We start from the raw sequence: 16,302 nt of genomic DNA on the forward strand, positions 1-16,302 counted from the left end.
TAATCATCGAAACTTGAAAGAAAGATCAATGAAACTGCGATATTTTGCAAGAAATTGCCCGATAAGGAGCGTCGTACAAAACGCCCTTGCCGCATTTAAATGGGGACCAGTATCGACTAACGGAGCCGCAAAGTCCACTTAGTTGTTCCGCACGAACGGACCCCGAAATGAGAGGCCCACGAAAGTGTCCACCTCCTTTCTCAAGGATCCATTTACTCTCGTTGCTCGTGGTACAACTTCCACGCATCGTCTCCTTCCCACAATGAGCCACCCTTCGTTCTTTTGCTTTCTTTCGTAAAGGATACTGTCCATTCAGCGCGAATGGTACACCTTTCAGCGTATAATGTTAAAAATCGTTCGAGAAAGGCGCTAAGAATAGGATGAAGGATGTTGTAAATAGTATTGTTCTGTATAAGAAAGAAAGTGATATTTGAATGAGTATCACGGTAAATAACAATGAGATCTCAGGTGTAATAATGTCCGCAATTTTTTTTTCTTTTCGGATTCGTGTTTTCCTTTTTGCGTTGACGGATAATGGCAATTATTATTACTTGTCTTCCGTATATTATAAAGACCATGATCTTCGTATTTGTCTTCCGTATGATCTTCGTATATCAAAGAGCGTATTGCAAATTTAAAAAAGAATTACAGATATTTACAGAATTACAGATAATTACAAATGGCACAGAACGAAAAAGCTAACTATTTCACATGGAACTAAATCTTCTCGGTCGAACTTTTCTACAAGAGAGAGACTTCCGCAACAGTTTTCCCGCCAATAAATAAATAAATGGACACGATGTCGTACAACGTATAGCTGAATATATCAGCTTCTTATCGTGCAAGTACATGTACTCTATCAGGCGTGAAGAACTTCGATCGACGCCGATAAAATCTATACGTGTTCGAGCCTTTCTCTTTGTTCTTTTTCAAACGTAGTTGCGAAGTTAGGTTTTTAAGCCGTACGAATCGGTTCCACGCTTAACAGATATCCGTGACGATCCCTCGACCGCTTTACACGACGCACCTATCCCAAGGTACATAGACGCCTCCAGTAAAATCCATGACGTGCGCGATATTCAACGATGATCTTTAACTCTCCCTCTGTAGCTCTTCCGACATTACCGCGCACCTCTGTCAATTCAAATCCAAGGCTATCGCGTGCTTATTTCGTTCGATGACGCGTACGATTCTTCAACGCGAAATTCATCGCAGCTGGAACGCGCTCTATCGAAGAATCTTAAAGAATCGTTGGTAAAAGTGACCCGCTATTGCCAGAAATTTGTCACGCTTTTAGGTAGTTAGGAATCTTTCGATCGTCCTTTCGCGTTAATTTTCTGTTATTTTCTAACGAATTGTTTGATAGACCGTAGAATAGAATCGACGAGGGATAGGAAATTGTAATAAATTATTTCTTTCGGTATTTAGGACAGGCAGTACGGATTAGAATATAACGAAATGTTTATCCAAATAAAGAATATGGAAGTCAGAAATTCGGTAGAATCTTTGTTATTTTCGTCAGATTTTTTCTGTTTGAATTTAATTTTTTTAGTGGAATAGCTACTTTTTTAAAACACGCGATAATTCTGTTATTATATGATTCTGATGCGTTATTCCGTTATTAGATTGTGTATATAAACCAGATAAACCGTAAGGTTCAACCAAGACACTTGCATCTAGCAAGCTTCTCGTCAGCAGCGATCCCATGATAACGTCAGCAGCAATTGAAAAACAGAATAATTCCCTTCAGGTGGAACACCAACATTAGACCAAGTCGTAAAACCCTCCCTGGACAATTTACGAGGCAGCAACTCTTGCAGCTGGAGTTGTTTACCGCGCCTTTTTCGCGTATACATCGCGGTACAGTTATTTCCATTGGCAGTACCGCGCTGCAACTTCATCTTCAAAGACGAAGACCGTTCGAAGAGGTCGGGGAGAAGTTGTGTAGTTTAATTGTTTACAGACACACGAGAGGCCCACGGTGCCCGCAACGACTACACAGCCTCGTACGATTCCGCGAGGATGCATTTTGGCTGCCCTAGAATTAACCTGGCGTGGGGCCCGCAGAAAAATTGCAGGGTAGCAAAAGCTGGGGAACGCGGCGACCGTAGGAGATGAAGAGAAGAGAAACGAGGATATTAAGTGTGGGAAAGGCGAAGCTGGCCCACATGACGCGAGGAAAGTAGTCCTCGCGATCCTTTCTAAAGTGGGAATCACGTTTCTTTTTATTTCTTTATAATGCACATTGCTTTAGATATTTTGTATACACACGATCCGGTCGAATGTGCAGACGGCATTCGGTTGATTTCTTGCGAAAAAATGAGGAGAAAGTATAGAAAATGATTTTTTTCGTCCGAGCCTCGGTTTTCAAAAACATCGAATTTAACAATATTTGGAATGAAAACATTTTGTCCCATATTTTCTTTTCATTTTTTTCAAAAGGAATTACCTCATTGTTATTCGGCCAGATTGCGTATTATGTGCGTTCTTATGTGCATTCGCCTGATCTTCACCAGCAAATATCCCATAAATATATAAATATTCACAGTCTATGATTCGATGAATTCATAAGTTTTATTAGGGAAATTTTTAATACTTTATATCCTGTAACTCGTGGTTTTATAATATCGGATCGAATATCCTACTGAATTAATATTCGTGATGCGGATTATGGATCAAATTCAACGAAAGAAAATTGTAACTGTACCTACTCTGAATTTAATTCTAAACTACAAGGTTATCGGATATCAATTATGGATATCAAACTACTGCGTATCAATTGCATATAAAATTTCAATGTTTCGTTGCACACATAGAGGCAAAGATTTAAAATACTTCGGATATGGGAAATTTCGTTCCTCGTTTTTTAAAAGATTTCATAGACGCACGAACAATGAAACAATATTGTTTGCAGTGATTTAGATCTTTTATTTTTACAAGAGTACATTTTTAAATTTTTTAGGTAACATGGTAAAATGCTGAAGATCTACAGTGTTTCAGATTTCTCAGGTGTATTTGGCCGATGTTTGAGTATTTTCCTACAATAAATCCTTCAATACATAGGAAATCATAAAGCATTACTAGAATCGTTTTCAATTATTTCGGACGATTCCAGATTTCCCTTACGTACAACATATATTTTATTCTAGTAATAAACGAAGCCAAGGTATTACGATTTTACGATATTTAAAATCTTAGGAAATAAAATTCGAAAACGTTTTTTTTTTAAACATATTAATTTCGTTAAACGTACGAAACACACCAAACTACCAATATCTCCTCATACTTTCGATCTTCGGGAGAAATCGATTCAATCTTCGATTTCCTTAAGAAAAAACATCCCTAAATATAAATTAAAACTTTCGTACACGCTTTCAACGATAAAAAAAAGAAAACAATCTCATTGCGGAAGTAAAATGAAATATGCAAAGATTCGAGTCGCGTCATTTTTAACGGTTCGCAGAGAGCAAAACGTATTCGTGACCGAGTTACGACGTTTCGATTCGCATAAATCTACACTTGAGTATCGTTCTGGCTTTGTAGCGTGATATACACGCAGCGGTTGGCTCTCTTCCTCTCCCCCCCCCCTCCTCTTCCTCTCTGTCGTTTGCATAACGCGAAATTGCCACTGAAAATGGCCACGCACGGTTATTATTGAAATTTCTCGCGGTCACACGGACATGACCCTATTCCGAAGCGCAGTTACGCGCGAGAACGGGAACAGCTTCGGACGGAACACGTTCATCAATGGATCGTCATCTTCCTTCGAATCGGCGATTTCACCTCGATCGGACCATTACCACGGGTTATCGAGAGGCTGCGGTGGATTTCGCATGACGACTGCCGTTTGTCGACGTCGTGGTTTCTACGGTTTGATTAATGAAACGCGTGGAGAATCTTTCAATCGTCCGAACCAGCTACCTTTTTTGCCTGCGAAATCATAACCAGTAGCCGATTCGGCGTACATTTGGAAAGCGCGTAGTGAAAGATAACGTTCTAGCGACAAATTAATGACAAATTATTTTTGAATCTTTAGCAGGTTTGTTAATCACTTGGCTTGGGATTTAATCGACGTCTGTTATCTGCGTTTATTTAATTTCGCAATATTTAACTGAGAATAATCTTTGACGATATAATACAATAAATGTATATCGCAGTTGTAATAGAATAATATTAAATTTGCATTTATTAATCATTCACTTCAAATTTAATCGATGGTCGTAATTTCGACGACTATTTAATTTTATAATATTTAGTTGAGAACAATCTTTGATAAATGTATATTTCGGTTACAGTGAAGTAATATTATATTGCACTGATTAAAAGGAATTAAAATAAATCGTATTCATTTGTTCCATAGGAATCGAAACATTGTTATGTAGTAAAAAAAAAAGTATTTTATTGCTACCAGGGGATTAAGAAGAAATAACAAATTCATCAAGTTCTTTATTGCAAAATAAATTTTGCGTAGAAGACAATTAATATAGTAACAGTACAGGTGATATATTTCGAAACTTGAGAATTTAATAACATACGACAGACGTTGTACCAAAACTTAATATAATATGCTTAATATTTTTGTTATATTGGAATAATTTAGAATACCAGAAATTGATAGTTGAGGAAACATAAAAGTAGCATTAATGGTAAATTTAATGGTCGGTACGTTGATCCTTAATTGAAGAATGTTAGAGATTAAAGTTCGATATGGAAGGTAGAATGACTAATAGTCAGACAGTACGAGATAGTTTACGACAAAGTGACAAATGATATTTTCAAAGAACATTAATGATCCGTGAAGAATCTGATCTAAAATGTTGAAAGACTCCTGAGACGATAAAAAATAAACATTCAAGGAAAAAGAATATATAATATTCGTGATAAGTTCATAGTAATTTGTCTTGCAACATTACAACTAATCTAATGCAATCTATCCAAAACGTTCTTAGATACAAAATTTATACTCATGTTTATAAATATATTATAAATACGAATAAATATATTTATATACGTGTAAAGAATCACAACCTCGAGATATATTTTGTTTTACTTTCTATTTGCTGGCAAGCAAAAAAACAGATAGGTATTTTCAAAGGAACGAAATTACCCATAAAATTCCATTCCACCAGCGACGATTGCCTCGGATGCAATCTAATTTCTAAAGTTCCCGATGAAACCTTCTAGTTTACGAGCGGCCATTCTTTAACTTTTACGTAACGCACACGCATCGTAAGAGAAACATATCTACGTAACTAATGACCGCAACAGTTTTATGATGAATGCACAGAGACGTCGGAGCGCGCGGAGAAAGGAAAACGGTTGCTTCGATGAGACAAATCGCATTTTCTCAACGACGCGTTGCCATTAATTGACTCTTCCATCTCATCTATTGCATCCATCGTAATTCGAGCGCTCATAAGTATCGTAGCTCCCGCACAGTAATCGCGAAATTGACGTTTCAATTAATTCAACGATTACGAAATCATGAGTATACAGTTCGAAGGAGGTTTGCTAGATGTATAACTTTCGTTTTGCTTCGTTTCTAATTATGAACGCGTCTCTCCGCGTCGATCCTGCACGCTCGATGAGAATTCCGGTAGGATATTTATAATTTAACGTTTGATGACCCTACGTCATGCGTTTCACAGGGATTTTGATCGATGATTATTGACAAACGAGCGAAGGATAAGCGTTGCGGAAACTAATGTTACTTTCTCTGTGCAGATCTTTACGGGCACCGATCGCAAATGGAGACGTAGATGAGGAAATATAATTGATACGAGCGTAATGAAACACGAAGTCGGTTTTAGTCATTAATTCGTACGCTCATTCGTCTTGTTGCATTCTAATTGCGTGTACGATGGTAATTTTTTACTATTATTTTTTCCTCCTCGTGGTTTTTACACCTCGCGAGATAACGTCGATACACGTAATTTCTTCGAACATGTGTCTTTTTCGTGATACATATTAATATAGATCTTTCTTTTCAGCTGCGAAGCAATCATAGATAACACAACGTTCTCTTCCACACAGTGACAAATATTCGTACAATTTCATCGCTATATTATACTCTTCACGATCATAACACTCTTCACAAAATCTATAAGGTTCTATTTCACATCACCAAAATCCTCAACTGTATCCTCAACTACTGCCCAATTATAGAGAAAGGAAGAATTTCTTAAACAGCCAATTTGTGGAAAATTGACCTGAACTTTTAGTACCTATTACATTCATTACTAAAGGTTGTATATTACCAAGTATATTATTGGCTTTCCTAGCAAGATAATATATTATTTTACTGCTTTTTTCCATTGAATCAAGAAACGAAATGTTCACAACTACTCAGAAATGTTTGCTTTAAAGAAACTCAGTTTACACTTCGTTATTCCTTCCCCATCAATTTATATTAATTATATATATTGCGAGATTATTCAAACCCACAATTAGTCAAAAATTTCATTCTCTGAGAACCAACCATACAACTTGCACTCAATTCACTTTACGCGATACTTTCCAAACGATCGACATCGATGGTCATACACGTACCAGTACCGTATGGTTGCGTCACTCGAAGTCTAACAATTCCAAAGCCCGACAATCAAAATCATCGATAGCAAGCAACAATCGCAGGCTGAAAAGCCCGATAGGCGAAGAATCATTTCCATGCACGTTACCCGGTAATAGTCGATCTACAACGCGATCGTCGATCGCAGTTTTGCGGCCGGCCAAATCGAGCTAGGTCACGGTGACAAATGGCCGCGCGATCAGGATCGCGTGTGATAAATTCCTAGCTCACGGTATCGTTGTACAGCTCCGACGAGTCCAGGAGCAACCGGTTCCAGATCACGATGATATAGGTTTACCCGGTCGCGGAGGATCGATCGATATCGGCCGATAAATCCCATTATTAATGCGGTCTATCGCAAGAAGTTGATAAATTGCCGACGAAGGGTGAACACGCCGTGGCCGCGTCGGTCTCACGTTACAAAACGATCCCCCAAGGCCGCACGGGGAGATTTATCCGGCAACTTCCTCATGATTTTCGCGATCCTATGCATCGCGAGGTCCGCCTAATGACTCGAGCTTTTTTTTTTTTCCTCGTCGTGTGGACGCCGAGACCGGTGTCGCTGGTTCGACGGAAAATTATCGTGCTTGAGAACCTGCACGATTTTTAACCGAGGAGTTTTCTGTTGGCAGGATGAATAGGAAATTGATGGCGAACGATGGACGTACAAGAAGAGGAAGGGCTGGAAATGTGAGACCCAGAGGCGGATGGCTCGTTGAGATTTATGGCGGTTCGGTGGAAAATAAGAATTTAGAATTTTTCTTCCTGGAGTACGGGTGGTGGTCTCGAGTATGATGTAGAGTTGCAGTTTCCTACGTGGTGATTGATTCTTGTATATTTGTTACGATATTTTTGAAACTGCACCTGCAAAATTTCGTTTGGTTCGTTTGTTAAGTTCTAGATCGACGACAAACAAATTTTAATCGATATTTTTCTTCGTGAATTTTAATAAATTAGGATGTCTTTTTATACGCATAGGTATGTATGCTTGTACATTATCTGTCTACGCATGTACCCATGGATATGAACATTCGATATAAATTGAACCTATTTATTTTCTAGGAATACAACTTCTTCTTGTAAATAATAAATAAAATATCATATCAGAACATAGATATCAAAATCACGCGACATCGTTATTTCAATATTCCTCTCCTCCCCTCAGAATCTTAAACCCTGAGAACCAGTCAGCTCGTTGAAAACCTGCTGCAACCGGAAAGGGTTGATCACATCCTTCCATCTGCGGCGATGTAACTCAATGAGCTCATGCTGGAAACAGACTGTCACCAGAACAGTATCACCGTTTCACCGTTATTACTGTTCGTCGAGACCTGTTCCCCTCTGCCTCTCAAAACACCTTTCTCCGTTCTTTCGAAACAGAAACTGACCTGAATCGCGGTGCATCTATCACGAGGAAGAATCGCGACGAGACACGTACCTATACGTCGTTCGATGCACACGCCGCGCCGGTGGTAACGTTGGTGTACACGGCTGCCACATTCTGTGTGTATTCTCTCTCTCTCTCTCTCTCTCTCTCTCTTTCTCTCTCTACCTCCGTTGTTAATATTATTGCATGGCGCAAGCCGAGTTCTGCAGCCGGCTGCAGGTGCGTCGCTTCTCCACGCTCGATCCACCAAGGAGACGTTTCGGTGTACATTGTGATCGAATGATATAATAAAGGCTGAAGTCCGTGGGAAACGGAGAACAGAACCACCTGACGCATCGTCGGCTACGACGTAGAGAAAGCCGCGCCGCAGGATAGGCCACGTGACCGGGACCGATGCTACGACGCCGTAAATACCGATCCCGTCGGAAACTGTCGAGAAAACGGGAACGAAACGTTCCCTTTTAAGAGACGTCGCCTGACTGGGCGTTTCAATGGATTTAGGATGGCGTGGTTTCTGAGGTGTTCCGATCCTCTTCCACTTCGTCGTGGGACAGTGTCGGTGGTTTGACTCGATGCATATTACATCTTTCGTTGTATAATTTCTGATATAGGTTGTTTTGTACGACGAATGAGTTTGTGTTGAAAGGTAGTGGATCTTTCTCAAGGATAACGATTTTTGATATCGTAAAACTTTGATCGAAGATCATGCGCCAAAGATACAATAGGAATCGACCTTTGTCTTAGTCGGTAGCTAAAAAGATGTATTTTGATATGAAATAGTTGGAGATCGTAGAATCGAAAATATAAGCTTCTTGAAAATATGTGATAAATGTTTTGTAAGAAACGAATAATATTAGTTTAATTGTTATGTTACTTTAGTTTAATTAACCTTAGTCTATATAACTAACGTTATTAATATTTCTTAAATGTCCAAGGAAATGATAAAAACATATATTTAATCTTAAGAACAAAGGGAACAATAATATTGATGTAAAATTGATTGACAACACGTGGAATTGTAAAATTGCTTTTCTATGAAACATGAGCAATATTATGTATCACGGTTTCCTTTCGTGACCTCCAATTGGGATTATTCAGTCTCTCCAATTTTGGAAATCTTCAATTAAAGAGTGATTATAATATAATGTTCAATGCGTCAATTGTATGTATATATCACCTATAATAATGAATTATTTGGTATTGAATATTCGATACTTTAGGGGTCAGCAGGTGTGTACCGTTCTAATAATAAATTGCAAGATAAGAATAGTATATACATGCAATTGACGCATATAAAATGTCGAATATTCAATAGTCAATAATTATATAAAATGAAATGCATCAAACTAATGCCCGCATTAATTTATATCAAATTACGATAAATGATAGCACTTATAATAAATCAATAAACATCTGAAAATCTAGATTGTGCTTTTAAGAACATCCCGTATAATATAATGACTGGCAGATTAGTAAAATGGTGACGCAGGTCAACGCCAAACGTGAAAGGACTAGCGCCAAGGAGGAGCAGTCAAGTCAGCAGATCCCATGTCCACGAATTGTTCGAGCACGGTGTCATGAGTTTACGATACGTCTATCGCTGTTAAGTGTGCAGATGCCAGGTCCTAACAGTTCACATGGCCATCAAAGATGCAGACCCTTCTCGCCCATAAAATAATTTTTAGGCTCCTGACTTGAATGGTCGACTACAGCATAAAAATATTAATTAATGCGTTATCAAAAATAACCTTCTTCGAGGTCTGAATCATAAACCCGATCATCTTAACGTTTTTTATGTCGTTGAAAATTAGAAATTATTTGACAAGTATAAGTATCTAACGCGATTGGCGATTTCGTGGGCTAATTTATTTGTGTGGATTAAATAAATTTAGAAGTTTTAATTGAACAGTATATTTGCAATTAGTAAGTCTCACTGAGATTGTCTCAGCGAAGATTAAATATTTCACTTTATAAAAATATTTTTTTAATGTTATTCATTACCCATTCTTAACGCTGGTTTTTAACTTAATTTTTATGCGAAGAATAACGACACGTATAATTTTTCTTATATTTGTAGGAAAAACCAATAACTCCGAATATTTGAAGAGTAAAAAGGTAGTAAATAATTAAAACAAAGCGCAAATAGATAAATAGCTAAACACGCATGTATATTATACATTAACAATCAACACTCGCATAGCGTTAGTATAACGTTGTCCCACGGTGTAATATTACATGAAAGAATATTAAGGGCGTATTGTAACTAACATAAATTTTTCCATGTTTTAGATTCGCTATTTTTTATGATTTTATAACTTATAACAGACGGTCAGAGAAAATTGCGGAGAAATTTCTAATCCATTTCTCTTTAATTCGATCATTGTACCAACGATTGTATCACATTTGTATATTTATGCAAAACGGTTTTATTTTCCTTCAAACCACATAATCGAACTCTAATAATTACTAAGGAGTATCTACTTAGCCATCTAACGTCATATTCAAATCTCGTTGAAGTCCATCCTAATAGAAAGGCGAATACCTCGCATATATCTAACGTTGAATTAACTACTACAAAACGAAGAGTGCAAAGCGTAAGCCTAGCATCAACGCGGAATCATTACGTCGTTGAATCGAACAAAAATCTCTGTAGCATAAATTGCAGACTTGACTGGTTCGTCCATCGAGCCTGTTGCACCAACCGTTCGGAGACTGTCGAAGTATCTTTTATGAAAATATAATTATTTCAATAACTTCCTTGATAACGTTTTCATCATCATCATCATCATCATCATCATCATCATCGCCGACGTCATCGTGCACGCACGTATTACTGTAATTACGCTGTCAAACAGCGACAAAAGAAAACAGTTCGAAATGGAGAAAAAAGAAAGATCGAAATAAAGAAAGAAAGGAAAAATACACGACAGATGATGGAACGATATTAACAAACAGATGACAGCGGTACCTCGCTGCATCGGCAATTAGGGATATCATTAACGAAGGAAAGCTGATACAAGTGCAGGGAGAGGAATGTGTTACGAGAATGCAAAAGGTGATAGGGGAAAATTACGGTGCGCGATCAAAAATTAAAGTCGCTCTCCTTGTTATTACTCGTGTTCGGTGAGCGCGTTCACGGAGTAATTGAACTCGTGGCTGAATGTTACCGCAAGCGTAATAATATGAAAATAGATTGTGAATTGGAAAAGAGTACTTACGCACGTCAAGGAACGTTTATATTTCCTTCGATAATTGCTCCATACTGTATTTCTGAATAAAAATGCAGTTGGCTATTTGATGTCATACGTGGACAATGAAAGAGGGAAAAATAAATTAAAATTTAATATTGTACACAATTCTGTAATAATTTAAAATGTAACAGAAATAATTTGCGTTAAACTCCTGGAAATTAATAATTGCGATACATATATATATAGATAAATTCATAAGAATGATTTGTTTGAAATACTTAGGAATTAATCGAGAAACTGCAAAATATTAATAACTGCAATAAATAGATCAATAAGATACGTGAAGAATTAATGATCTTGTATAAGCAAATATGTTGTATAAGTACGTGTCACGTGTACGTGCCATGAATAGATTTTACGAAAATCTTATTAACAAGCTGTTACGATACGTGCAATTATAGGCGATAAAATATTTTCTGGTATTTTGATATACGTGTACAATCACCATATTCGCGAATATCTTTCATATAATAAAATAAAATGATATACATGTATACATATGAAATGAAGAAAAAATGAAAAGAATAAAAACTGAAGAAAATAACGTCGCAACTTTATCAAGCATAAGAAAAAATAAACTGAAACAAAACAAATTTAATATAACATAGCATAATATGATATGAAAATATAATCTAACAAAAGAACTTACGCTTCCTAACAATATCATCCATTAACTAATCATTCGTTACATTAAAATAATTTTAAAAAACCTATCTCAAAACATTTTTAATCGGCAAAGCGATCACTCGAAATTCACTATAATAAAAAAAATTCACCACTATTTCCTTGTGCAGAACATATTCTTTACACAGCCATATAAGAAAACACAGTTAATCATGACAATAATCGTTAGGAACACACACCAATAAAACGATCTCGCGAAACATGTTTCGCAGGAGTATCCATTTTTATACGAATAGGCAAAGGAAAAAGGAGAAACGCCGAACGTTAGTGTATTTTGGAGCGACTCCCACGAGCTGGGAAGGATCGACCTAAGCAAAAGAAAGGTGCCAGTACGCCCCCGCTCGAGAACAAGAGTCGAAAAAGCCTACGAATTATTCCAACCGTTTGCTCGCAACGGGATATCGAGGTGATATCCTGCGGGGCACGGCGTGGTGCCGTGCCGCTATCATCCGAAGCTTTCACCATCGTCATCATCATCGTCATCTGGCAGCTCCCTATTCCGATGGCCGCTGCCCTTAATGGATCGATTCGTCATAACTCGTTTCAACACCTTTACCAACTTCGACTATCGATCCCGATGATCTTCTGCGAGCACCATTTTCGTCGAACTGACGCGATCGAGATGTTAGATTGTTGAAGGTTGTCTTTAATTGCGTGGCGAATTATTGTGAAGTTTGAGAAGTGTGAGACGATCTCATTTGTGTCTCATTGTTCAATGAATTCGATAAATTCGAAGAATTCAAGTTTGAATTCTAAGGAAATGTCTTTTTGACACGTCGAGATGGATTCTAGTTCTCGAGATTGGCAACTGATAGGTAGATTGGGTTATGCATTTATAGGAAATTTAAAGATGAGAAATGCGCGGAGTGGAAAATGTGAAAAATTATCGAGAATTAATATTAAAAATTCGTAGTTATTAAGATCTAATGGAAGAATCATCTTGAAATAATATAGAAAATATAAGAAAGACTTAAAAAAAAAGCCAACAGCACATGGAATTCCCAAGCGGTCACCCATCCAAGTACTATCCATGCCCAACACAACTTAACTTTGGTGATCAGACGAGAACCAGTGTACCTTGTGTGGTATGGCCGTTGGCTGTAATACTAAGAGTATTACCTCTATTTCTGGATAATTATTTACGTATTTTTTAATAAGAGATATAGAAAATCATAATAAACCTTTCACAATCTTTATTATAAATAAAAAGTGAAGAATAAAATATTTCTCACCTACTATGTACCTAAAATCAATATTCAAACACTAAAAATATACTTTTTGCTTATACCAATTCCTCCAATCTTGAAACAAATAGCTTCTCCCAATTCGAATAACATTCACCCTCTTTTCAGCCATCTTATATATCAAAGAAAGAAGGATAATTTCAGTGCAAGTTTATTTCAACAATTGTATGATTCCTTTCACAATCCATCTATTTCTTTCCTCATGAACTCCGAGACAGTCGAATAAACATTTTCTTAAATTAAACGTCGCGAAACTCAGATTAAGATCAGCAGTTAGAGTCGATACGTGAATACACCTCTCCTTTTGCTGATTCTAAACAGTGGAAATTAATTCGCATCGCTTAAAAACGTACTTGTAGATCCATCTTCCTTTATGCAATCACGAAGATAGAATATACAAATTGTTATTATTGGTCGAAAATCTCACATTTACGAATTGGACCATATCACCGAATGACGAAAAGAAACAACGAAATATGTATCCAGAATTGATCGATCCATATGAGGGATACCAAAGAACAATCATTCACAATCATAACAATCGTAGATAATAATCATTGTTATAACTGAACGTTAACAGTTATAGCTTTCGATAAGACGCCCGAGTCGCAACTGAGCGCACGTCGAAGAGAAAACAGTCAGGGCCTACTTGAGGATACGTGATCCTGTCAGGGTGGCCTAATTGGACACGCTACATATTTACACTCTGATCTTGTGAAAGGTTACCACTGGACTTTAAATTATCTTTAAACACCAATTCAGACGCGCCCAGTAATTTAGTCGAGTAATTTAATAACCGATCGTGTGTCAACACGAAAATTTAGTCGAATAGTTGAGTAAAACGATCTAGCGAAGAAGATCCAAGAAAAAGCCAATTGAATAGATCATAAATTAATAATCCAGGTATACAAATTTGATCGTTGTGGCCATAGTTAAAATTCCGTTTCTCCTGAAACAAATCCTTACAGTTTCCACGTAAGCTCGATCAGGAGAAACATAACACGCGTGCGTGTGAAACGCGGGCTTCCTAACCTAAAAAAATATCCACGCGCGCCTCGGCTGACACCTGGCACAATCGTCGGCAATTTCTACGAGTAAACCGCGTTTACATATGCATACAAAGCGGCGGTTCCAGCTCGACAATGTGCGACACAGGCGGCCACTGCATCAATTCGAGAAAAATAAAAACTCCAGTGGCAAAGACGACTATGACGCGGTATGGTTTACCGCACGTCCATAGAAACGTCGTTGGATAGAACGTCGGCCATTTATGTAGCCGCCTGGAGGATCGGATTAATAGCCTTGTACCTAGCCTGCGGGAGCGGATATCATTCCTTGCACCTTGTTTCCCGTTCCTACGCGAACGCTGACAATTTGCAAGGCCAAATAGGGCGGCTCATTTAACCGGTAGATTTATTCGCCGATTTCTTGCGAACCTGACGATCGAATACTATACGATAGCGGGACAAGAAAGGAATTATTGGGATTTTCGTCGAGCGTACGTGTTAATGGTGTTAAATCTGTGTGCGTTTAGAGAAATAGCGGTTTGACCGATGATTTCTGTAAGGATAATGCGAAATTGGTGAATATATATAATATATATTGGTGAAATATAAATTGGTGTAATTTTCGAGCGACGATAATAACTTTTTTTTTATTTAGGAACGAATATAGTTCAGTAGTAGAGTATTCAGAGTATTCAGAAATGGAGAGTGACAGCATTGGACGTAGATGAGTACACAACGATTAGAAACAGTAATACAAATAGAAATCAAAATAGAATTTATCTTTTCAATGGAATACCTATATCTAATGCATATTTTTAATATCACACCCTGATAGCAACTACGAGACTATACTTTCAAATGTCATTGTATATATCTAGAAAACTAGACATCCCGTTGTACTTTATCCAATATTTAACCTTCTTATCAAATATCAACTTTGATAAAAACGAATCAGTTACGCTATACGATACGTATAGCGAAAAATATATTTTAGGATCGTATGTACCAAGCTGTACATCGTGAACACGCCATCAACCCTATCCTTCCATCACTCTAATTCAGCTTCAACTAAATCTTCGTACACGTTCGAAAGTCACGGAAAGCAGCTCACAATCGCGGATTTAAGCACGCCAATCGTGGATCCCTTTCGGAGTCCGGGAACGTTCGTTATTCCTAGTATGCGCGAGGCGGTGTAACCTTACGTAGCGTTCCTAACTTGGCAGCAACAATTCGCTACGCCAAATAGGGCCGGTTATTTAATGCTCGTTGGACTTGTTTATTCGATCCGTGCCGCACAATTGAATTGCGCCCATTAAATGCTGTCGGAGAGACAGCGAGGAGAGCTTTCCGCGGCGTGCACACGCGGATCGTCGCTTATTCGCGCGTATATTCCACGTGAAAATTCAATATTTTACAGAAGCAGATAATCTAGACGGTTACGCGGGGCTCTGTATTTTCTTCGAAGCGGAATGCTGTTCGTTCTCCGCGTGTACCATTACCCCATTACCCGGGCTATGAAGACGTATGGCTCTATTTTCCAGGCTGAAACTGAAGGTACAATTTGCCCTGTCAAAGAAAGTTATTATACCGACGGTGCAGAAGAACGCGTTGCTGCGCCGTGATTTACTGGAAGCAAGGATTATATTATTGGAAGCGTGTAACAATTTGCCAAAATAAATGGTCATTGGTAACAAATAGGTGATGTCTAGGTTAAACAAATTTTTGGGGTCAGTATGGTTTTATAGATAAATAGAAACTCTTCTATTAACATATAACTGAAATATGGTCAGATTGTTATTAATGGTTATACTAATATATTATGCGATATACGGAGTATCTGAAGCTCCTCATAAATTCGTATAAATTTTACCGGAGTCAGTGTCACAGGTAATAACAAGAGTAAAATGTTATTTAAGGAAAAGTGTACAAGTATTTTATTAAAACGTTGATTAATTAAACGTTTATTCAACGTTTTATTAGATAACGTTAAAGATATGAGGAATTATACGATAACACTGTCTTTCGTACTGTATCACAACGAATTAATTATAGAAATCAACATTGCATGGAATTTTAAAATAGTATTGTCTTCAATTTATATACGTTTCTTATTATAAATTATGATAATCAAGCCCCATTGCAATTTATAAGATGTTAATAT

At 37.5% G+C, this 16,302-nt stretch overlaps 1 non-coding gene across 1 annotated transcript; it reads right to left on the reverse strand.

Annotated features, from left to right (window-relative positions):
- Positions 1-12,870: 12,870 nt before the first annotated feature.
- Positions 12,871-12,989, reverse strand: LOC112213659. Its single transcript, XR_002947545.1, has one exon. It is a non-coding gene; the product is annotated as a 5S ribosomal RNA (ribosomal RNA).
- Positions 12,990-16,302: the final 3,313 nt, after the last annotated feature.

Source organism: Bombus impatiens, unplaced genomic scaffold, assembly GCF_000188095.3.
Source record: "Bombus impatiens unplaced genomic scaffold, BIMP_2.2 scf_0899, whole genome shotgun sequence".
NCBI lineage: Eukaryota > Metazoa > Arthropoda > Insecta > Hymenoptera > Apidae > Bombus > Bombus impatiens.